The sequence below is a fragment of the Centruroides vittatus genome, unplaced genomic scaffold (genome assembly GCF_030686945.1).
Source record: "Centruroides vittatus isolate TY-2023 unplaced genomic scaffold, ASM3068694v2 contig_2460, whole genome shotgun sequence".
Taxonomy (NCBI): Eukaryota; Metazoa; Arthropoda; class Arachnida; order Scorpiones; family Buthidae; genus Centruroides; species Centruroides vittatus.
The window spans coordinates 140255-167263 of record NW_027121555.1 but is presented as its reverse complement, the minus strand read 5'-3'; the positions used below and the strand labels follow the sequence as shown (position 1 = coordinate 167263).

The window sequence follows — 27009 nt, the reverse complement described above, 5'->3', positions numbered from 1 at the left end:
TTTTTTACTATTTTATTATACTAAATATAGTATATACTTTATTACATAATCGATAGTTATTTTTAAAAAACCGAATATTTTTACACTAAAATCAAGTCTTTTCTCCAACTAATGAAATTTTTGAAGTTGTTTTTATAATTTCTGCTGCGAAGATATTTCAATCAATTTAATTTAATACTTAAAAAGCTCCAGTAAAATATACTAGCGTTTTGTTTCAAGAGGAGAGTCCTCTCCAGGAGATGAAATTTAGAAAACGACTTTATTGGTTTCACAGTTGTTTTTGAGAGTCATTATATAGTGTTACGTGGATCTGTCTTATCATATCTTAATCACATTGACTGTGTCAACCTAAGGGTGGTCTGTTACGAAATCATATTACAAGACTGGTGACAACTCCCACAGATCCTTTTATTGTACTCGCTCTGCCCGAAGCCAAAGATGTCTAAATGAAATGATGTCGGACTGATATCTCCTTCTACTTACAGACTTTCATTTCTAAGACGCTGCATACCAACTTCACAATATTGAGAAAGCAATAATGAACTTGGCTTCTCTATCTATGAGAAGCGTGATAGCATTAAATTCACGTTCCGTAACGGCATACCAAGTAAGGTATGCGAATATAATTTTTATTATCATTTATTATATTTTCATATAGATCTACATTTTTCTTAGTTCGAAACTGCAAAGCACTTCATTAAAAAAAAAAAAAAAATGCTTTAAGTACACTACCTTGACTTTATCGAAGTGAATCTTTTAACAAAGTGAATTATTAATTTTTTTACGCGCCGAATTAATATTTGTTTTAAAACAGACAAACAAAAGAAAACTATCGGATTCCAAATAACAATTTACTTTTGCTGAAGCAGAAAATTTGTCCAATCGCCATGGCAACGACATTTAACCATACCAATGTGCAATCTAACACGAAAGTTTTGTGTTTCATTGATCGAAATAAATTTGTTTCTTTTGTTTGGTAACTGAAAAATTTTACGTTGATGCGTATTTAAGTTAAAAAAAAATTGTTAAAAAATTGAAATGTATTTAAAATAAATCTATTGTTTTTAATATAAATCTTATTTACAAGTGATATAATAAACGTAAGATGTTCTTTCTACTTCAAAAACTTCCGTAATCAATAAATATTAAAATTAAACGCTTGTTTAATATTTATTGATTACGGAATATTTTTAAATTATTTGCTTCCACTTTTTTTTCTTTTTCGTTAGCTCATCTACTCATTAATTAAGTAATGCATTTAGAACAGTGTTTCCCAATGGGATCGGTGTTCACCCCTTAGGAGTCGATGAAAGTTTGCAAATATAAACATTTATTTAAAAATATTAAAATGTTTACACTTTTTGCCCTTAAATAAATGTAGGAAGATGTCTTATAAAAATTATCTAAAATAGTACGGCATATGCGGTATATATTTATATATAATACTGTATAATATATAGTATATAATATTGAAGGGAATCGATAAAAAAAATTTTTCTTAAAAAGGGTCGATACATGAAAAAGGTTGGGAACCTCTGATTTAGGAAGAAGTGTTTATAAAATATTGAAATGCATTATAGTTTTCTGAGAGGAGAAAGAAAACCCGAGGAAAATTTCATGACAATATGTATATTTGAAAATATTTTTCTTCTTCTCAACTTCAGTATCTGATATTTAGTGAAATAGTTGAGTTTCTGAAAGCATTTTACACAAATTCTGCAATATAATCAGGTAACTTGGAAAAAGTTATAATTAAAGCAAAATAAAACACAAGTTGACAATAATTTACATTTATTTCAAATTATTTAATTATTAGATACATTTATTTATTAACAAATTAACTTTTTCCAATTATCGTTTAAAATATTAAAATGAGATAAACTGTATAGTTAATTATATGTAATGGTCTGTAATTATATAAATATTAAAATACATTTATTTTGAGGAAAAAGAACGGTACACATAGTACAATACACATAGAAATAATAGAGATGTGAAAAAAGCGTAATCTACATAATTTAAAGCATTTCGTAAGCAATGTTCAAATATTTATCTTCTAATTAAAGATCCTAACTGTCCAAGTACATAAAAGAAAAGTACTTTTTATTCTTCTGTAAATTCTTGCTAAAAACAGATTTATTCAAGTTTTATTCATTTAAATATCTAAACTAAAAAAGTGTTACTTAGAAAAATATTTGTAGTGCTGCTGAATTTTTAAAACAGTATATTATTTTAAAAAATAACGTTTTATTCGAAAGAAACAAGAAAAATTGAACTCGAAATTCGAGCTGCTTTCATTTTTCTATCTAATATTATTGATAAATAGTCAGTGATTCCGTCAGTGAAGAGCCATGTTGTGCGACAGGACGGCATGTATTTATACGGAATGTCTAAATCGATGAATCAGGAAATCTTTTTTATTCGTTTCCTATCAAAATTTTTAAAATTGTACATATATTCTTAGTGTGTTAGATGCATTCTGATTTTATGAATCGCGTGCAATTCTGCTATTAATTTTGTTCACATACTCTGTAAAGTTGTTTAAATTTTAAGAAAAGAAATGGCCATATAAATTTGAGTTTCCAAATATTAACAATTTAATATTACTCCAGTCTGATTAAGACAAGAAAATTCTTTTATCCGTTTTGCAAACATTCTATAAGTTATCTTTTGTTATAATAAAAAAGGATAATTTTCGATAAATAAATAAAAACACATTGTATTTCATGTATCGGTATTAAAATAATGAATATAATAATAATATATTTAAAATATTTTTCGAGATACTGTACTCAAGTTTTTCTTTAATAAGTTATCTTTGGTTCTCATGATGTCTCTTATAAATATTACGAAAATAAACGATGATATCAGATAAAGAGCAAGTGTATTTCGCAAATTCAGTGTAAATATAGTGGTAATATAGTCATATTTTCAATGAAAAATTAAAAAAATTTTGAGGATTTTAACGATCAATTTATTATATTTTTACAAAAGATTATCGCTTGTATTCAAATACGACAATTCTTCAATAATGGTGTAAACTATATTGTTATAAAAGTATATAATTCTGCAGCTAAATTTATCGAGCTGTGCAATTTTCAAATATCAGATCTATAGGTTCCCACTATCGTCCGTCTGTCCGTCCTTCGTTAATCTCTAGAACTGAGTTAATGAAAATCGAGACCAAATACCTAAAGGTTGTTTTCGAATTAAAATATGATTTTAAAATGCATCCCGGTATTGTGACGATGTCGCAATAAGTAATTGCTCGTATCAAACTTGGCATCAAACTGCAATAACTGTATAATTTTCTCTATTGCTTAGTCACATATAACAGAAGTGTTTTTAAATCACACACAAAATGTTTAAAATTTAAATACTTTAAGTGTTACTTATTCAAATAATAGAGAGAATCTCTCAAACAACGTAGGTGTTCTATTTTAGAAGAAGCGTACTGTACGATCGTAGATGATAGTCTATAATCAGACAATCATTTTTTAAAATTTTGTGTGAAAGGTTGAAGTTTTTGCGTACAAGGTGAAAGGTTATTACGTTTCATCTTTTATTTACATTATTTACATTCTGTTAGAAGTGATGCTTAAGGAGGATAATTGCAAGTGATTGTGTTCGATTAAGAAATACTGTATATAAAATATTTTTTAATGTGTAAAACTTTGATCTAATATCTGTGTAATCAATTAAAACTCGGGGGTTTCAGTGTTTCATTTTCATTTTTAGTTCAAAGAGTCTTCCTTTCATTTTTTCAAACTTTTAATTAAGAGTAATAAAAGGCGTAAAAGAAAGTGGGATTTTTTTTCTTATACTTTTTCTGTTAATGAATTTCAATGTTCATTTATTACTTTAATCGATAATAATTATATACCGAAGTTGATTTTTTATCTTTTGGTCATATAAAAATACGAATTGTAATATTCTTTGATTCAATTACTGCAGTAGAGCTATGCGTGTAAATTATATACTGTAATTTTTTCTGCATTCTTGAATTCTTTTTATTCTGATTTTTATAAAAATTTACATTTTTGAAAATAAAAATGTATTTTACAAGTTTAAAAATGATTTATATCTATTTATAAATAAAATTTTTACGGATTTTCAAATACTAAAAATGTATTTTCCGAATAAATATTGTAATTAAGAAATCTTATCAAAATATCAGATTGATTAATAAACGAATTACTAATTTAAATAAGTTACTTGTAAAAAGTTGTGTGTATATTAAACTAATTGCAATTATTTTTCTGTAAGTCAATCGAATATTTAAAGTAGAAAGCGCTTATTAAGCAGTGTGGTGGAAAAATAAATGCGAAGACGGATCAATTACTTTTGTAAACATGGAAAGTAGGAATAAGTCAAAGCGTTAGGTGTGCGCTGTGTGGAAAACAGATAAGATATGGGCTTACTTTTTGTTGAGCATTAATTTTCTCTCGGCTGCTTCCTCTTATTATTCAATTTTACTCTTGTAATTTTTACTTTTACTTGCGTGGATCTCCATAAATGTGTGATTTATTTCATTTCCATTTCGTTTCTTAATTTTATAGGAAACACTTTTATATAAAAATCAATGCCTGTCTGAGAAGTTTAGTTTCATAATGAAAATTTTGTTGAAATTTTTTGTTTGTGGTAACTTTATTTTAAATGTAAGCATCGAGGCTTCTCTTTTCTCTCAATATGTTTAAATATATGAAATATTATAATTGGATGATCAATTAGTTTGCAAACAGTAATTCCGTGCAGTTTATACTTTTCGATGCATTAAATTTATCGTCAGATCAAATTTAATTACTGTATTTGTAAATACTTAAATTATAATAAATATATTTCAAATTGTTTTGATGTTAAATACATATTTCAAGCCTCTAAGCAATTTTAACGATAAACAGAATAATTTCACAATTTTCGAATTAAAACTGAGTAAATTTAATAAGCGTATCACATTTAAAAAATTATTTTCCTACTTTTAAAATAGCTCATCTGACATTTCAATGTAAATAAGAGATATAAAAAAAAACGATTTTTTTTCTTTCACAATTATTCCACTAGATTTATGAAAGTTTTTTATTCTAAAGTTTAGACTTTAGAGGGGGCTCCAGTTTTGTTTTTAACCTAAAAAGTAATGATATTGGTTTATTTCATTCCGCTAGATTCGTGTAAATCTCGATGTAAGTAAACATTATTTATACTTTAGATTTATAGACAACTTTACTTGACTTTATCAGCTCGGAATTTGTTCCTCGCAGTAGCGAGTTAGACACAATTCTGTTGGCTGACAATCAATACAATCGTAGCTAGTGTTATTCCAGATTTAATCCTTTTATTAAGCTCGTTTATCAAATTTTCCGTCATTTATTTTATTTATTTTACTTTTGTTAGTTTTATCATTTAATAAAATATAATTCGTCCAAAAAAAGGTTAGAACGCCTTTTAATTACTTGGTTTATTGGTTCTATATATCAATTAAATCTAATTACTTTCAATCATATAGTTAATTTCTTCCGTTTTATTAGAGTAGTGTTTTAATATTTTGGCTACATGCAATAGCTATGTTTTCATTTTCGAATGTTGGCAAATACTGTAAATGCAGACCTGTTGAAGAGGAAAATGTGAAGCTGTTGGGTGCGTACCTGAGCATACAACTATTCAATGTGATAAATTATGTTTGAAACCATTCATTCGTGAATTCTGGATTGTGAGTGATCAGACAGGGCGGAACCTAACATTCATTCAACGTCAGCAGCGGTAACAAAATCCAACCACAATTTACGACGGAAATGGACTATAAAATAAACTTAAGCCGTTGCAGTGGCAAAAAGACAATCGATTTTTAAGGTTAATTATTTTTAAAATGTTGTTTTATGTGATACGGGTTTTAACCTTTACCATTTTTTTAGTCTTTGAAATTTATTTCCAGTTAGATAAATTCTTCTTAGTTTGCCGATAATAAATTATTACGAAATTCCTGTAAGATCAATAATTTGTATGAAAATACAATAAACTCCGGAAAAACTTTTCTTCGAAAAATTGTACAGAAATTAAATTAGGCTACTGTACAATTTCTTCACAATACAAAAATTATAATTAACGAGTAATTACAATTATAACGAAATTATAATTAACGAGTGTTTTTGATATCCAGAAGTCTGGAATACTGTGAATCGTGGTTGCCTAGCAGTAGTCGAGTTGATAAATTTACTGAACACTCATAGATACGGATTTGCCTACTGGCTGGTCACGTGAGTTTTCCTTGTTTTCTTCACGTTACTAACACCTAAATAGGGGCCAGTTTTCCCAAAAAAGACCTCTGGGAGGCATTCCCCATCGGCAGATCGCCCACGTGTCGCGTTGTGGTATACGAGTAAACCAAAATCGTACATTGTGTAGTCGGTAAATTACTACTGTACTGTACATTGCTGTATACTGTACTGACGTAAAATTTTTTTGAGCTCATTTCCTGTAATTCGACAGTCTAACCTGCTAAAGCTCGTTAAAACTTGTAGACTTTATCGTAATAAATTACTGTATTGTGTATCCACCTATTCGTTTTTCACGTCTTTGAGAAAACATCACGTTAACTCGGGCAATCTTCATCCTCAATTAGTAAGAATAGTAAGAATTACAAAACCTTCTAGGTTTTGTAATTCTTACTATTTTAAAAATAAATCTATAAAGAAGTAACACACGTACTATTTTTAGAAAAAATCTTTAGACTCTACTCTTGCATAATTGTTAATATATAGAATGCGTAACCTAGTATAAGCCAGACTATGGCTTATGTTAACCATTATTCAAGTATAACTGTTATATCTTGGATTATAAAATATTAATTTCATATTAATTTTGCTTTATTCTGTTACATGAATCATTTGTGGTATAAATAAAATATGAAGTTGTCGAAAAAAAATGTCTAAATTTATCTAAAACTATTCACGCTGTGTGAAAATAGCTTATCAGCTGAAATTATTAAAGGTTTTTTTAATTTTTTCGGAATTTATAATTTAGGAATTCTGAAACAAAAAAAATTGATTGATACAGACGTTTTAAAAAAGCTTAATTATAATTATCCAAAAATAATTAAAATATTTGATTTTGTTCATCTTTTGAAGAATTTATTGATAAATAATTTGTATATCAGATATGAATTTTATTGACATTTTTATGTTATGCACGACGATCAGCGAGTTTACATTTTTTCCCCTCTCTATCCTGTAATTACTAGATTTTTTTGCTACATATTTTCTTTATCATTGTCTAAAAATTAAATTATAACTTTATTAACAATACTTAAATATATACAGGCTTATTATTAAGAAAGTTTAAATTTTTATGAAAGGTTTTTTGAGGGGTGGCAAACCAAATAAACCAGAAACACGTGCTCTCAAAATTTAACTGTCGTTTGTTTCCTCACGTCAAACAGATTGATACGCAATTCCACGAATCGAAATACATCTTAAATGTGAGTTTTAATCGACATTTAAGGCGAATTAATCTTCGTTTACAGAATGCATTTACTATAAACTATCCTGTTCCGTTCTCGAAACAAATCGTCAAAATGAACGAGCGTGATAAGCGTGCATTACAAGAAAATTTAAGAGCTTTCAACCTGGCTATTGCATATGCTAACTTTCAGAATATAAATTTATTATGATTTCAACTAATGGACTCAACTAAGATATTTGTATTATCATTTCACAGAAGCGATTTTTATTATTATTATTTTTTTTTGTTTCTGCTACCACACGCTCGCTATCATTTGGTCTGACGTGTGAAAACGTATCAACGAACCTAGTTATCAAATACGGCGATGTACAGTACATAAATTTATTCTAATGTTTCTGGTTGTTTATACGTAGCACGAATAAAAATTCCATTTCCTATATTTTCTTATATTTTCAGGTTATATCCATATATTTTCTTTTAATAATAAAAATACAACGCTTTAATTTAGATGAATTATTTCTCGTGATTAATTCTTTTATAGTAAAGACATCGCACTGTAATTTACTAGAATACGTTTTATATTTTTGGGAAGTGTCTCATACAAGTTCAATAAGCGATTCATTAATTAACGTATCTGCCGGCGTATAAGGTCTTATACTATAACAGAAGCGTTGACTGTAATAGATTTAGTAATACAATTAACACATACATCTCGTGGGGGTAGGGCCAACCAGAGCCCCAAGAACTTCAGAGGGAAAAATTAAAAAATTGTCCGTTTTCTGATTATTTCATCAAATAAAACTTTGGCCACTGGCTAACATTTACACTAGATTTATTTTTTACTTCAATATAATTATTTGTATAAGAAGGGTCTCCGAAAGGAGACCCAAAATGGTCTCTGCATCTCTGGGACCCTGATAATAGAAGTATGGGATTTATTATCGTTATTGTGTATCTGCATTTTAATTAATTAATTTTTTTTAATAGTATTTATATATAATCAGGAATATGCTAATGTACAGAGTATATATTTAGATGATATAAAATGTTTATAAAAAAGTATAAAACAGCAAGATTTTATACATAAAATTCGGTTTAGAAAAAGCAAGAGTGATTTGTTTACTCAGAAGAAACAGATTAGTGTAACTAACTTCATTTATATTCTCGTTCTGTTTCGGATTTTCTGGCCGATTCGATTAAACAAGCTATTAGATGCAGAATATTTAGCCGTTTGTTCTCTATCGTCTCCTGAATAGCAATTCGTTTCATCATTAAATAATTACGAAAAGGATAATTTAATTTATTAGGCGTTGAACATTGGAATAGAAAAAGGATCGTTTTTTCATTTTATTTTAATAAATGAAGTTGAAAACTTTAATATTTGTTTTAATTACTGTCTCAAATCGTAATTGTATTTTTAAGCTTTAACTTTCCTGGTTGTTTTATATAAAAGAGGGAAGTATAGCGATCGGTCAAGATCTTTACATTTTCTTTTTTATTTATGGTCTTCGAAACGTCCAGAAATGCAAGAACAAATTAGTGTGGGGAGGGCACAACTTTGTTAACTCACTTTGAAGCTTAATAACTCCTGTATCTTTTGCCGAAACTTTCTGAAATTTTGCAAGGGGTTTTTATATTAGGGACATTGGTGCCATTAATTTTCGGTGGTCAAAGGTCGAGGTGGTGGGGAGATAGAGCGGATCACGTGTCGTATCTCGAATGGAATCGGACTTAATGAAGCTTTTACTCGTTATTAGCATTTTCAATTTTTTTAATACCCCTCAAACCTCAAAATTAAGGTTTTTGTTATTTTATAATTAATAATGTATAAGTTAATTTTTAATAAACTCTCGTAACAGATGGCTCCATACAAAATTACCGAAAAAGTTATGCAACTTGTTGCTGGATTTTTATTTATATTTTTTTATTATATAAAAAGACATCAGAATTAGTAAATTACTGCATATTATAAGTTTCTTACAAAATAATAGATCACAAAATTTATATTTCTGTAATTATTTCGTGTTTTTAGTACGTAGAAATGTTACTAAAATGCTCGTGTAACCTTGATTGTCAGTATCGGCATTACCTTTTTTTTATAGCAACAATCAGATAATAGGCCCGAAAAGAAGACAAGAAATAAAAGAACAGATTGAGATAACCGATTTAATTTCTTTGGGAATTAGAAGGATTTGGAGAAATCAAACATTTATTGTAACAGATGACGTAAAGATTCAGGTTAATCCCTCCTCTCTTGTTTTTTTCTTATCCTTCGCTTATCATCCACCAGAGGTGAAGGGCAGAAAATTTCTGTCGGCATTGAGTTAATTTAGCAAGAAATATGATCGTCATTAAAGAGATTGCGACTTAGAAAAGTTTCGGGATCTGTATAATATACAGCTAGATTGTGGCATTTGTAGATGATGATAGGTCGTGAAAAGACCTTTTAGAATCGTGTATAAGTCTAGATATAGGAAATTATCATTTAGAATTCCATTCTAGTTTAATGTTTACACAAGATTTCCTACCTTAATGTTTCGTTTTTTTTTAAGTTGTACAGTTTCGACAATTAGGAATATTTAAAAAAATGTATTCAATTTTTTTTATTTTTATAAAAAATATTTAGGTCTTATTAGAGTAATTAACAGATCCAAAATGTTTAAATTAAAAAAAAATGTTAAATTTTTATATATAGGTAGATGCTGACAAAATTATATTTAGTATTTTAAAAACAATAAAATATCGAAATGTTAGGTTACTTTTTAATTATTAAATTAAATATTTATTTTTAATAATCGATAGTTAATATAATTTAGAATGCTTGTTAATAAATAGTCATACTCATTAAATATCAACCAAAAAATCAATTAAAATAAATATATTTTTAAAACAATTCTTAATTCGTCACTGAAAACATAAAAATGTTTGCTAAAATGATTCCACTTCAAGCAAATGTTAGATTGATAAAACTTCGAGTGAATGAATATTTTTTAAAAAATAAAGTCTGCTATAACAAGTACATTTTTAAATTTATTATAGGACACTGTTAAAATTAAGTAAATTCAAAAATAATTTTCTGATTAAAGTCCTTTCGAAAATTATTTTTCCAGTTATGAGAGAGTAGGTCCTGTTATATATTTCATAGCTGTCTTCAACACGTCTCTCGGAATGTGCTTAACTGACAGAACATACAACAGATTGCTTTTGTTTTGTTCGCCTATTAGATATATAATAGTGGATATACAGGAAAAACGATTACATGATAAAATATTAGATCCCCCTATTTTGTTCTTTCAAATATTTCATTTTAAACTTATACGAAAACTTAAATTTTCAATTATTTGAAAAAATATGAAATAAAAGTTTAAGTTATAAGTATCAATTCTACTTATTACTTTCATAAATTATTTTAAAAAATGGCGTGAAGAGATTGACTCTTGCGCTTTTTATATTAAATATATTCGTTGTAATGAGGATTATTCAGAATTATTATCGGCACCAAATAATTTTTGTGATTATATTCTACAATTTAATAATAATTTAATTTTTTTAAATAATAATTTACCATCACTACGATATTTTTGAATTTTGTAATCATGGTTTTGTAATCATTTAAATGGTTATAATTAAAAAGCGAGTAGATAATTATCATTGTTTTATTTAATAAACGACAACTAACCCGTTATACATAAAGACACCAACCAATGCCTAAAAACGGCCGTTTCTAGCCCGATAATTCGGCATTGGTTGGTGTCTTTATCATTGTTTTAATTAACGATATATATTAAAGACCTCTACTGAGGGGGTCTATATTATATGTATACAAGTATGTCTAGATTAAAGTTAAACGTTTACAAAATAAACTGCTGACTGCAGATTTATTTTTTAAATGTTTACTTTTTATCCTTATTTTGGAAGGACCATTTTTGATTTAAAAAAAATAATAATAAATCGCTGCAGCCCGTATCTAGCGGTTTATTTTGGATGAACTATTTTTGATGAATTGTTTGCAGGTATTTTTTTCACTCTTCCCGTAAAACTGATACATAATAATTCTAAATATATAGTAAAATAACTATAAATAAATTCTTTTACTTCATTGTAATGAATAAGAGTCAAAGTAATTACTTTTGGTACGGAAACAATAGTTATGAATGATGACAGATGTCTTAAATCTTTACACCGGATACAAATACACTGTCACTTTGAAAACTACAGCTGACATTTTCTCAATAAAATCGTCGGATAATGCGCATTTATTATTTAACAATTCGGCGAGAGAATAAAAATATTGAATTATTGATGATTTCACTTTAAAACAACCCGCACAAGAACAATGAAGCATATATCAAAATATACGTGATTTATGTTAAATAAAAAAAAAATGGAAATTTTTTAGGATGTAGAAGCATAAATTTACGATACAATTTAATGTGATGTGTCTGCGAATAACACTAATATCGATTGATAAAGTTTAGCATAGGGATTATTGTACAGAAGTTTTAATTTTATAAGAATATATATTGCTTTTTTCAAGCAATGTCATAAAGCACGAGTAAACTGTGTAGAAAAATTTTCTCAGAATAATATCTTTAATTTAATATATCAGACGAATGGTTTTGGAAAGTGCTTTTTATGCGAATATTCGTTATTTTCACGCAATGACGTGTATTGATTTTAAATAGTAGCTAGTACCGGAAACGGAAATTATTGAAACGTTTTGCTCTTGACCTTATCTGCTTTTTGTTCAGCTTTGTACAGATTGTATTGTCTTTTAGGAAATAATATAAAACCATCATATGTGCGGACATATTAATTTTACTTTCCTGGCCGTTATAACAGAGGAAGCATGGCAATCGGTAAAAAATGACACCCCAAGATTATTTTATTTTTGCAAAATTGCAAAAAATCCCAGATATTTTATATATGGTTCTGTATAGGGGGCACCTGCTTTGAAGGTTAATAACTCCTGGGCCTTTTGTCAAAAATTTTAGAAATATGCAGAGAAGTTTTTGTATTAAGGAGATTGATGCTATTAAATTTTGATGGTTAAAGGTCGCGAGGGTGGAGGTTTAGCGGATCACGTATCGTATCTCGAGTGGAGTTGGACTTAGTGAGGATTTTACTGTTACTAAGCATTTACAAATTTATATGTATATATAAAACTTTTTGTCGTTTTATAAGAATTATTAATATAAAATATTATAAAATAAAATCTCGTAACAGTTGACGCCACATGCAATTTTAAATTTATTGCCGTGAAAGTTACGCAACTCGTTTCTGGATTTTTTAAAAATGCTTTTTATGCTTTTTAAAAATTCTTTTAACGAAATTGTCTCGGTCGTTATGAAAATTTATCGTTTTCAATTTTTAAATTTAATCTTTAGTATGTTTAAAATGTATTTTTTTTTTTTCAAATGTAATTAAAGGTTTAACTTATTAGACATTTTAATGTAAGTAAATATAATTAAATAAAATTTGCATAGTAATTTTGGAAATTTCATTTGAAGCTTTTACAATAGAACAAAGTATTATAAACGAAGTAAAGGGATTAAGGTTACTTAATATATATATTTAACATTAAATTTCAAAGCGTATTAAATATATATCTGTATTTATAATAGTGTGGTAAACAGATATTTAGATTAGTATCAAAGATTATGATAATAAATTCTTATATCATATTATGACTACTCAAATGGAAAAGGATAATGTCAATAAATCAACACGGTACTATAAATTTAACAAAGTATTACAATCATTCGGAGTATCCAGTATACTATTTGATAATTCGATGGATAATTGGAAAAATGCTTACACTATAATGATGGAGTCAGTATTTCGCATTCGATAACTAATGACAGAAATGCTATATCTAATTCATCATACCCCCCTTGGTATCTGCACATTTTAAACTTTCCCACACAGTCGAATATTATTGCTACGAACTCAGCTTTAAATATTAAACGTACTTTAATTCAACTGAGACTTAATCAATTCTCTTTAATTATAAATAATACATTTATTGACTTTTCAAGAAACTGTTATTGGTGTAATTGTAGTGATTTCTCTGCTCTTCATCTACTCAGAGACTGTACTGCTTCGAAATTTTTTTTTGATAATTTTTTTAAACTTTAGATATCATTTCTATAAATAATGATTTAAATTATAGAATTATTTTAAGTAATTTATCAAAAACGAATATGTATAAAATTAACAATTTTTTTTTTTTACTCAAATTGTTAATGAATTGTATGACTGTTATTCGATATGATTAATTTTGAATTATTTAATTGTTAATTCCAATGCTATTGGCTTTATGTCAATATTTACTGATTTAAAAACCCTCCCTGTAACAAGGTTTCCTTATTACGAATAAAGATTATTGATTGATATTTGTATTAGTAGGAAGCATCACTGAGTACTATCGAGTAATTCGATTTTACAAAAATGATTTACTGTAAAATATTTGCTTTACTACACGTTTCATCTCGAAGAACGTTAAAGCACAGAAAATTGAAGAAAATATTTTAGAATCAATTTTTCCAAGCTTAGTTCCAAAGCCCGTATTTATGACTAGTAACAAACACACTTTTGTTGGAATTCTTGAAATTGGGTAGCCACACGGAATAAGGTATTTTTCTAGAGGACAAACCCGGATCCTCTCTGTAAAGGATGCGGAATTCGAATTCAATCCTGATTTTCGTGATTTTTCGTGTCCAATTCAGTTTGAGGCTTCGATCCTATCCTGCATTCCTTTCACTGACCTCATTACGTGATTAAATACCTGGTTAATTGACGAAATTGGTGTACTTTTTTCAAGAAAATTTCAAATCCAAATTTTTGGATACCGTTTGCATCAAACAATAAACCTGAAACAAGACATTTATTTTGGCATTTAAAAATTTTTGAATTTCAATTAAGCTTTCATTTTTAGTACAAAATTTCTTTTCTGATCATGCTATATAAATGATAGAAAATATTTTTGTTTTATGAATGTCTTCTCATCTATAGTGGAATTAATGATATTTAATTATTCAATTTAATCGAACGAAACAGGATAATTATATTTTATTATAATAAAAACAACCAGTGTATATGTATGAACGTGTACAAACTTAAATTTTATCTTTTAATACGGAAATGAGTCTATCAAAACTATTTTAAGCCGACCAGAATTATTTGTCGAATGTGCAGATTCCTTAGAATTTAAATTCCGTCCACAACATTTACTACCAAAAATATTTATTCCGTATCTTTTCTTTTCTTTCGAAGACACAATGTAGTGACGTAAATTTATTCCGTAATTTTCTACGGTCGTCTTCTAATATTTCCGAAATTTATCTCATTATTTCTGTCTTAATTTGTTGAACATTAATTTTATAATCCTAAATAGTAGATTATGACTATCCCGAGATTATAAAATACTTAATTTTAGAATTTTTTCGTATTTTCATTATTGTGAGCGCACTTTGGTATCATCAGTTTGACTGTAAACCATTTATCTGAAGTGACAGATGTCTGTAAAAAGCAGAATATTGTCGATCGCTTGGTAATAACTAAATGATTTGGCATGCAATGAATGATCGATAATGTTACATTATGACGTAAAACACTAGTCATTACAATATTTAAAGAGCAGTTACTATAATGCTACATTAGAAAATGGTAGTGGAATTGCAATACATCACTTCTAAAAAAATTGCAAAAGATAAGAATTTAATAGTGGATAATGGAAGCTTTGCAAATATTAGTATCGAAGAAGATAACAATGAAAAACCAACAGGCTATATTAGTTTTACAGGGTAAATAGATACTGCTGCAGATAATAATAATACAAGCCTGCAAATTTCACTTCAAAATAACATTAAATAACTTACAATGTTAATTACAAATACTGCTGATAATCCAAAAAGAAAGTTGACAATTTCCTAAACAACTTTTTTTTAAAGCAATTATTATACTTACTCGGCTTTTATATAACAGAGGAAAGTATGGCGATCGGTCAAAAAATGATACAAGATTATTACATTTTTGGATTCGGGGAACCTTGAAACGTCGATAAATGCAAAAACTCTGGGATTTTTTTTTCTGTATGTATAACGGTTCTCTCTCTGTGTGTGGGGGGGACGTGATTTTGTTCATCACTTTAAAGCTTAATACCTGTGCCATTTGTCAAAAATTTCTTAAACTTTGTAGGCAGGATTGTGTATTAGGGACATTGATGCTGTTAAATTTTGGTGGTTAAAGGTCGAGAGGTGGGAAAATAGAGGGATCATATGTCATATCTCGATGTTCCTAATACAATAGGGTTGACTTAAGATTAAAAATCTTAAGTCCACCTTTCTCATTAACATTTACAATATGTCTATATATAGATAGATTATAAAACTCGTCTCTATCCTGGAAATTAAGCTTTTTGCCATTTTGTAATAATTAATAATAAAAAGATTTTAAATTAAAATCTTATTAACGAGTGGCGTTACACACAATTTTAACTTTTTATTGGGAAAGTTACGCAACTCGTTGCTAGATTTCTTGAAACTTTATTTATATTTCTCAAATTTTTACTTGTTGCTATTATGAATTTCACAAATTTTCATTGTTTCTGTTATAATTATTTTTCCTTATTTGCAGCAAATTGCATAGCAGATTTTTATAAAAACTGTTGTTTGCCGTTAATATTTGTATAATTTATATCAATACTTTATACTGCTCTAATGTTACAATCATATTTTTGCCAACTCTGACTTAGAATAGAGCATAAGTACAGTACAATAACACTTCAAATTATTAAAATTGAATAAGTTTTAACATGTTTAATAAATTATTAACATTTATTACGAAATGATGATAAATTTCAGTAATTTTTAATCATCTGTTAACTAATGATTGTTAAAATATTTGTTTTTAACACACAAACTGATTTTTAAAAAACTATTTCATAATTCATGGTGTTTTCTTTTATGAATTTTACGACGGAACTTCACATTATATCTTATTTGTATCGATTTTTACGAATGCGAATTTTTCGTGTCATTCCTGAGAATTTTTTTTTATTATGTGTGTTTTTCTTTTAATCACAGTATTCCATTTTCGTATGCGCCGCATAATTACACGCGTAAAACATTAATAAAAAGTTATCAAGATTGTAATAAATTAACTTTTAAATGGACGAATTAAAAATGTAGAATCCCTCATTCGACAGATCGTTGTAGGAAGTTGAATATAAAAATTGAATTTTTTACTATATTTAATAATTCTATTGTTTTCTGTTTTGAAATGCAGTGTCTGCAAGCGTGTAATGGCGCTGTGCAGCAGTCGCTATTTTTATTTGTTTGCAAATTTCCTCTATAAATAAAAGTAACCTAGGCTTATCTCTTATTCTCACAGCTTGGGAAATCTTATCGTAACATTCTTTTCTCTGCCTTTTATTATTTTCTTTGAATTCATCCTCTCGCTTTTGATTTTTATCTTGTTTCATAAATGGATTTTCTTAGTTTTAAATAAAATATTTGATAAATGTTTTCAATTAAACACATCTAATAATTACACAAGTATTTAAGTTATAAATTATAATATTTGTAACTATTTTTTTAATTAGAATTTTAATTTTATTTAAATTGTAAGCACAATTTTATGAAAATACTTCTCTTATTGACAACGTCTATGGAATTTACACATCAAAACTGCCTTTTTTTTAAATCAACACAATATATTTAGAAAATATTAATTCATTTTATACTAGATACGTCTGAAGATAACACCATAAGCTACCATAAGAAATAAAATCCAGCAACGAGTTGCTTAACTTTCCCGGCAAAAATGTTAAAATTGTCTTTGGCGCCATCTTTTATAAAATTTTTAAAAAACAATTATATTATTAATTATTTAAAAATGGCAAAAATCTTAATTTTGAGGGTAGAGACGAGTTTAAAAACAATAATGTACTAATAACGAGGAAAATCTTAAGTCCGATTCCACTCGAGGTGCGACACATGATCTCGTCTATCTCCTCACCACCTCGACCTTTAACCACCAAAATTTAATAGCATCAACGCCCCTAATACACAAATTTCCTTGCAAAATTTCAGAAATTTTCGACAAAAGGTAGAAGTTATTAAGCTTAAAAGTGAGTGTACAAAATCACACAAACACAAAGAAAAGAAAACACCTCTAACTTTTGCATTTCTCGACGTTTCAAATTCTCCCGAGTCCAAAAATGTAAAAATCTTGGGAGGGGGGTTACTTTTTTGACCGATCGCCATACTTTTCCACTATTATATATAACAGCTGGGAAAGTAATATACGTTACCTCTATAGAAGTAAGCTTACTTCGCTTTAATTATAAGCGACAATATTTTTGGATTAATGTGTTATAAGCATTAAATGATTCAGTGTAGAAAAGTCAAGAGTCTCGTTGGAACATAATTGCTACGCTAACTCTTAAAGTAATGAACAAAGATAAATTTTCAAATATCTCTCAAGGAAAGAAATTTAGTTTAAATTAACTTCTAACTCTTAATTTGCTAATTATAGGATTAAGAGACTTCTCAAATTTAGAAAAAATTTACGAGGTTTCGTTGCACAAATTATTTCTTCGTGTTTTTTTCTGCACGTCCACGACACTCAAAAACTCTCTGCGACAAGAATTCTAGATTTTAGATTTTTTTTTCTTTTTGCAAATTTTCGTACATATCGAAATTTATTTTAAACTGTTTTGCTATTTAATTTGGCTATTGTGTGCCCTTATTAATATGTTGATATCTTTGTTGATGTTTTAATAAAGCAGTAGAAATGATTAAATTTAAGATAGAGGCATACATTATTTCGAATGCTTTAAATTCCATCAGTTTATAAGACTTAATTTTAGAAGTATTTTTATTGTAGAAAGGCTTATTAAATAATTTTTCTTGGCTTTCATTTTGGAAATCATGTAAAAAAGGAAATTAGAACTTGTGAGTGAATTAAGTTCGTTCGCGAGATCTATTGTCCATTATTCTCTTTCCTGTTTTATCAGTAGAATTCTATTATCTTCAATTTTCTTCTGGTGTCTACACCGAGTCCATCTAAGATTTGATGTACAGTACCAGATAGATCCATCTAGTGAAAATATGAATAATACACTTACTATTTGAATCTTCGTTTTTAAGTTTTGTCTTTAAATAATATAACTCAAACTTTTTTAATCTCTCTTCTGATAAAAGTTAATCAGTTTGTGTCCAGAATATCTCAAAAACAAGTGATGATAACGATCAATCAGTGGCGTATTTAGGATTGAGACTTTGGCAGTTAAGGAACTGCCATAGTCTCAAAATTCAGGATACGTCACCCAACATGCTTAGATTCTCAAAATCAATGGTTGATATGGCATATTCGGGAACCGAAGAACTTGCTCCTTCTCGTTTGTGGGAGAATATTACTCAATTACCTTAGAATTACTTGCCTAATCTTACTTAATTGAAGCCATGCTTATTTAATTGAAAAATATCGTGATATGCGATATTTTTATTTCATAGTAACAAAATTGATTGCTTTGGTATCAAGGCGTGCTGCAGTATCATAAGCACCACCCTGGATACGTTCCTAAGATCAAGAACACGAAAACAATACTTCTTCACTTTTAAAGTGAACATCAGAGGAAACGAGTTGGTTCCTGAAGTAAATATATTTTATTCAAGTGATGTAGATTGTGATTCATGCAGCAATATCTAATTACTAAATAATCGCCATCACTTTATCATGGAATAAGGCTCGAACAGATGAAAGTAACTGCGATATTTACGATTTATTATCGTTTATCTCAAAAATAGTAAATACAAAAAAGAATTTTCGTAAGTTAAGATACTTTGATATTAATTTGTAGTAATATGATGGATATTTTACTTTAAGACAAGCAGTGTCGAGTGTAATTACATGACTATCGTATGTAATAGGGAATGTACTGTACGTGCTCGAAAATTTTGCTGATCGAAATTTAAAACTTCTGTTCATCACAATGACGACAGATTCTAGTTAATTTATCCTTAAGTTGATCCCTAATTACTCTTTAATTGAATTTCAATATCTATTCTCCTAATTCATTAGATATTTTCTTTGTATATCTATACTTAGTAGATTTTAAGTAATTTTATTTTAATTAATATCATACGAAAGAATTTTACTAATCCGATCACATTCCGTTTACACGGATTATCGAGTTTCTAAATAATAGAAAAATTACTAATTAAGTTATACTGTCGATGTGTAAATTGTAACTTATTATCGATATTTTGGAATATAATTAGATAAATTAATTCATTATTCTAATTAAAACATTTTTAATTTTTAAAAAGTTAAACAAAATTACTTTCCTGGCTGTTATAACAGAGGAAAAGTATGGCGGTCCGGCAAAAAAATGATCCCTCCAGATTTTTTAACATTTTTTGGACTTCGAGAAATGCAAAAGAAAAAAAAAAATTGGAGATAATTTCTGTATGTATGGATGTTAGTGTGTGTGGGGGCACGATTTTGTTCACCCTGTTTGAAGCTTAATAACTCCTATGCTTTTTAGCGTAAATTTCTGAAATTTCGCAGAGAGGTTTGTTTATTAGGGGGATCGATGCTATTAAATTTTGGTTAAAGGTCGAGAGAGTGCGGAGATAAACGGGCTCGTGTATATCTCGAGTAGGGTCGGACTTAATGACGATTTTACTCGTTATTTGCATTTACGATTTTTTTATTTTTTTATAAAACTCATCCCTGCTTCAAAATTAAGCTTTTTGCCATTTTATAATAGTTTAAAATATGATATTTTATTTAAAAAACTTTTTATAACAGATTACACCACCAAATGTTGCTGGGAAAGTTAAGCAACTCGTTGCTGGATTTTTAAAAATATTCTATAAAAACTGAAAGCCTAAGTTAGTTTTAAAGCTTAAAAATTATTTGAATTTTCTAAATTTCGATTAAAAAATAATAGATTTTATATTTAAAATTTTGTTTAATTTTAAATTAAGGTTTAAAAGAATTTAATTTGAAAACATGGTTAAATTAGCTAAAAATTACCGTATTCTCCAAAAATTAATGAAAATCTGTAAAGATAAACAAGTCGAATTATTTGTATTATATTTAGTCTATTTACAGAGGATGTTTGCAATTACGCTTCAAGTTTCATTTTCGAAAGTTTTAATATTCAAATTAAAAAAAAATTCAAATGATAACGTATTATGGAAATTATTACATAGCTGCTGAATACAAGTCGTTTACAACACAAAGTCATTGCCGATATCTAAGCAATGTTGTGAGTTGAATACATTTTGTGAATCGTCTTGGGTGTCGTTCAAAATCTATACAATTACTAAGCGAACATACTGGTTGTCTAACAAGTCAACTTTATCGACATCGTCCAGCTGCAGTGTTGTCATGGTGACACTAAATTAGTGAAGAGACATGTTCAAGTAATGACCCGTACGTTGAAAGCTTGTAGAAAAACACATTCTCTCTTTCTTTCCAGGGTGTTTAAAGAGAAAACAAATCGGTTAAGTGCGAAACATTAAACGTTGATGCCACCAAACTGATGTCATAATTCAAAATGATATTTAAACTATGATAAGAATGAAATTCTAACTCTTAAATTCCGAATATATATTAATAATTATACAAATTAATTGAGTGCAAGAATTCGTTAGCAGAAATTATTCTGCAAGTATTTTAATAAAATATTCGTTTAATTGCATAATCTGTTTGAAGATACTTAGACCCTATTTGGTTTAATTCAATATAATTTATGTCGTGCTATGCATAGTTAAATGCATCCATACTATTAATATAACGGAAAAAGGGCGTGAAAAATAGTCTTGTAAAATATTATGCTTCTTTTGTAATCATTAATAAACATAAATATTCTATACTCTATCGCGGAATTGGGATAATCTCATAAAACTGATTGCTTATAATACGAACAATTTTAGTCAATATATACAGGGTGCTATATATTTAATATAGCACCCTGTATATATTAAACGTTAATAATTAAACGTTCCTTATTCGTGGCTTTCTGGAGACCAATCCAGCAACCCGGTGACACCAAATTTGCTGTGTACTGTACGTACTCAAGACACGGAAGAAAATTATTCAATGAAAAAAGATTAGTTTCAAAATCTGCCGATGGGGAAATTAAGCGCTATACAAAGAGAAACGCGTAAGATACAAACAACAACAAATTAGTTTTCTTTTCACGGATTCCCTTTTCTAATCTTAAGTTTTTGAAACTGTTTATAAGCCCTTTCTTTTAGGAAGTCTCACTCAACCAACAGACATTTGTTTAATTCGGGATGTGCATTTCGGGCTTACTATCTGCCCCTTTCAGTCTTTTATTTTATTGAAATCAATAAAATAAGAGATTGGAGGGGGCAGATAATAAGCCCGAAATGATTGTTGGTTAAGAGTGACTTTCCGAAAGAAAGAACTTGCAAATAGGTTCAAAAATGTAGACAATAATAAATCAGTCGCGAGTAACTTAGTTTTTCATATTGTGAAAACAATTCCTCTTACACATCAGTAACTGTAACTGTCGTAATGCTTAAATCGATGTGCCATTGCTGTAAATGTAATGCACAAAAATTCATCTCTCAGATTTATCTTCACTGCATTGATACAGACAAATGAATTATGTTTCCCTTTGTTGGCGGATTTTAGAACTAAGGATTTTTTCTCGTGGCCTTCATCCCTCGAATAGAAAACCTATCAAATTTGGTGACATCTCGATTATTTAAGAGAGCTCGGTCCTAATCGAGAGAAGCTAGAGATTTTTCTCCGAATCCAGAGAAAATTTAGGGGACTTAATAGTTCCTACCGTATAAATTTTTATTTTTCTCACAATAAAAATACCTAAGACTGCTATTAATTAATAAGTTAAACTATAGATTTATTGTCAGTATAAAAATAGTGGAAATATTTGTGTTAGACGATATTTTTGGTGCTTTGAAGATGTTTAATGTTACGGTCACTAGCGTATCACCACCATTATTAGTTAGCATGCAATGCATGTTATGTATGAATTAATATTAATTAATAAAAGTAATAAGATAAATTTTGACTAAAATGAAAATAAAAATGAGCTATAATAATATAGATATTTAATTATTTAAGGAGTTCTGAATTTTAAATACATATAACGATATCGTGTATTTGAGCTATTTCCTTCATTATTGGGGTGCAATTTGAAAAAAAATGTAGACGTATAAATTCCCACTGTCGTCCGTTGTCTGTCTGTTTTTCCTTAATCTCGAGAACGGAGTTAACACAATAAATAATTGCTCGTTTTTATTATTAAAGGCTTTTAACATTTAACTTTGTATCATGTCTCAAATCTTGCAACTCAAATTTCATCCACAATTAAGATACAGGCAGAAACTTTGAGGACACAAAATTCGATGGTAATGTATTCTGATGATGATTTGAGGTATTCCTCATCCTCCAACTTGACACCCGATATGCATAAACATATGTAAAATTTATCTTGTGTGTGTGTGTGTGTAATGCATTGCAGTGATGTATATGGTGGAGTTGTCCTCACCCCTACCATCACTCACCTATAATCTCGAAAATATGACCAGTATTGACCAATAAAAGGTGTTTTTCATTAAATTTATTAAAATTATCATCCTCTATATTCCTCTCGTAATTAGTTTGTCTTATATTTCATTCTCATCTTCAATAAAATAGAAATTTATTCAGAATGATGCAGCAATCAAATTAAAATTCCATTAACATATTTCCTTCATATTTAAATTCCACTGACAATTTTATTACGATTCCTCACAAATTTAGGAAGTTTTATTTACATTTATTGTCAGTTCAACAGTACACACACACACATGTATATACAGTATATATATTTTTAAATGGCGTATTTAATTTAAAATAGATATTTATCTAATCGGCCTGTCAAGATATAATACATTTATAAAAATGAGTGTGTACTTATTTGTATTTTGCTCTAATCAGACTTTACGATATTAGCATTGCACTGTAAATGATATCATTTGATGCTACGTCACGTCACTTTGTGTATACTTTATGAATCATTCATAGTTTGTTGCCCCATTTTATTGGCACTCGGTCCAATTAAACTTAGATTTCGGAGCAGTTTTCATAAATATTTTTTAAAACGGGAAGTTATAGCTTTAAAAATTAGAAAATACTTTATTCTACAAAAGAGAATGGTGATAGGACTCCAGTCTTTAATTAAAATATGATTGAGTTCTTATACTGTCAGTTCTTAATAATAAAACAGTCATTCAACAGTTTTTCATGTTCTGGAATCGATTCCTCTTATACGTCAGTAACTGTAACTAATGTAATATTTCAACGTGCCATTGCTATAAATTCAGTGCACAAAAGTCATTCTTACTTCCAGGTTTGTCTGTATGGTGTTATACAGACAATGAATGTTTTTCCCATTGGCGGTTTTAAGAATAAATTTTTTCGTGATCTCCGTCCCTCGAATAGAATACTTATCAAATTTGGTGACATCTCGATTAATTAAGAGAGTTCAATCCTAATCAAGGCCGTCGAGAGGGGGAGTTGGGGATTTTTTCCGGTCCCGGAGAAAACTTAGGGGCACTTAGTTCCTACCCTATAAATTCTTATTTCTTTAACAAAAAAGAAATCTAAGACCGCGATCTATGAATAAAAAAACATTCTCACGTATTTCATTTGTGCAAAAAAAAAAAAAAAAAAATTGCGCTCTATCGACCTCTCAATTTTTTTGCAGAAACCTAAAACCAGAGGCATATAATTATTTAATATCCCAATAATTCACCAAATTAGAAACCCTTTTTTAAAATTTAATGACTATTTTTAAAAAATAGTCATTAAAAAGCACTTGAAATCTATTTCGCTGTTCATTAAAATGTCCTCCACACACTATTCAAAGCACATTCTTATCTCTTATCTCCAATTAGAGCAGCCATTTTTTAATCCCATTTTTTAAAATTATGATTTATATCTAAACAGTATATAAACAGCTAAATATTTAAAACTATTTATTCTCTTTAAATAAGCTAGATGTATAGTTTTTCCCTATCAATTTTCCGGATGTTACAATTAGGTATATGAAATATAAAAGATTCCCACCAGTGGCCGAGTGGATAAAACCACCGTACGTTGATAGTTGGTCGTGAGTTCGCACCTCGCCAACGGACTAGCCACGGGAGTTTTCCGACCTTTACGTTAGACAAGTGCCCTAGATTGGATCTCTAGAACTAGCGGTTAAGGTGGCAGAACTACTGTTCTGGGGGATCCGTGATCGAATCCAGACAGGTCGAAAAATCCCCAGGAATTTTTCGGGAGATGGTCCGTCCAAATATGTCGGGCCCCGTCCCTCACCACCCGGCTGCCACATTGTGTGCCTGGCCGAACCCATAATGGGCTTGCTAAAAGAGACCCTCTTAGCGCCCACGGAGAGGAAAGTTAAAAAAAAAAAAAAAAAAAAAAAAAATCGCTAGAACAGCAAAACAGTGAAACCATTAACTTGTAGGTAGTTTCGCTGTTTTTCATACCTCTTTATAATAATTTTCGATAACTGATGGATTCACTATAGTGATGCTTTATATATAATAAACCCTTGCTTTTACGTTCCCGAAGATTGTCGTCAAGTGAGCCGCATAATTGAATTTCTCGTATGTTCATTATTCGAGATCGTCATCAATAAATGCCATTTGATAAATCATAATTGAAAATTCATATCAATTTAGTCATATAAACATGTGATTTTATTATTAATGATGCATATTATCAAATCGACTATTTATTTTTTAGGTTTTAGACCTATGAACTCTTGCATTTTTACATTTTCATATGCTAGTTTCTTCATATTTTCTATGGCTTCTTTTCAAAATTGTTAAGATAACTGGAAACGATTAATATCGTCATGAGTTTATTCGATCTACTCTAACATTTCATAAACTCTTTATTTAAAACTCCTGGATGACGACATTTAAAATTCACAAACTCAGGGGAAACACTAAATTAGAATAAAGTCTCTTCATAATTTTACCTTTCATTCCTAGGAATTTCATAACGTAGTCCGATCTTTATTTTGAAGCTCTCTTCCTCTTCAAAATCCGTCATCGCAGGGATTTTTAACATTTTGTTTTCAAATTTAGATCCAAAATAAAGATAAATCCAGCCGTAACCCTCCTCGGACTGCATAGGTGTGAAAGACTCGTTATATTTAGTGCTTTTACTGAACCTGAATTTTAAGTAAACTCACACTTCTGTAAAAGATCTTAAGGTCAGCGTGCTTTGTTTTTCTCTTGTATGCTTCTAAACATAACCTGGTAAAACTTATTGGAATAATAGCTATACCATTCTTCCGCTCGCTCCGTTGACTTAATCATAATTTACTTAGACACCTTAAAAGAAAAAGGAAAAAAAAAACCATATATAAGAGTTATAATCGAAAGTTGTGTGGGATATCAGAGTTACGATTCCATTGTCATTTGCGAAAACTAAGCTCTCGACACTTATACGAAGCACATGGTCATTAAACTCAGGAAGTATTATTTTGATTTTACAAACTGTTTGGCCAGGCGTTACTTCCTTCATTCGTACATTTGGTCGAGTGAATAGCATTGAATCTAATGGTGCATCGTTCATTAGCTCTGATTTCATATGCCGACTTGGAAACATGGAAACGGAAGACGTCTAATTCCTTAGTTTTTACCAAAGTTGTCTTTAACGATAAATGCATAAATAATATATTTTTACATTTGTGAGAAACTATTAACGATTCTTCTTTATTTTTCTCATTTCCTGTTCTAGCTTGTTGTTAATCGGATCGGATCTTCTCATTATCTATACGGTACTTTATAAGACCATTTGAATTAATTTATTCGTGACGACAAATGCTAAGAATATTTTAAATTTGCCTCGATGCATTTTCTAGTCTGTCTACAAGAATTAAAATCTGGTATACCAATTGTAATTTACTTCTATACATTGTAAAATAATGGAATATTATTGCTTTCTTTGGTTTTTATATAAATTTACTTGTAAATTTGAATTATCATTCCAACTTTCTTCGTAATATAGGTCTATCTTTCATTTGACCTTTTTTTCGATTTGGTAAAATTCTACTTGAAGATGATGTGTGTTTTCGTGTTGAAGATGTTACGGTATATTTTTCACTGGTTTCAATCAGATTTCAGATTGAAACCAATAAAAAATATACTTCATTTATAATAAACGTATTTCCTTGTCTTCTCTTTCGTGACAATTGTGAAAAACAAACACCAGGAAAGTGATACATAATACATTGAAAACAATAAAATATCAATACAATTAATTTTTTGGACTGAACTGTTTCAACTTCAAAAATATTTGCAAAGAAAAATACTGCATACTCTGTTCAAAATTCAGAAGTTATTGCGTGTTCAAGGTGTTTAAACACACTTCTGAATTTTCCGTAAACAGCTGTTAAGTGCTGGCTGATAATGCCAACACAAGATTGACATTGGTTTCAAACGATGTTTAGTTTATCCATGTGCATTCAAGATTCAACAGTTT

At 28.7% G+C, this 27009-nt stretch overlaps 1 protein-coding gene across 1 annotated transcript in view; it reads left to right on the top strand.

Annotated features, from left to right (window-relative positions):
• The window catches only part of LOC136971322 (BAR/IMD domain-containing adapter protein 2-like), a 64108-nt gene that overhangs the window by 19707 nt on the left and 17392 nt on the right, over positions 1–27009 (top strand).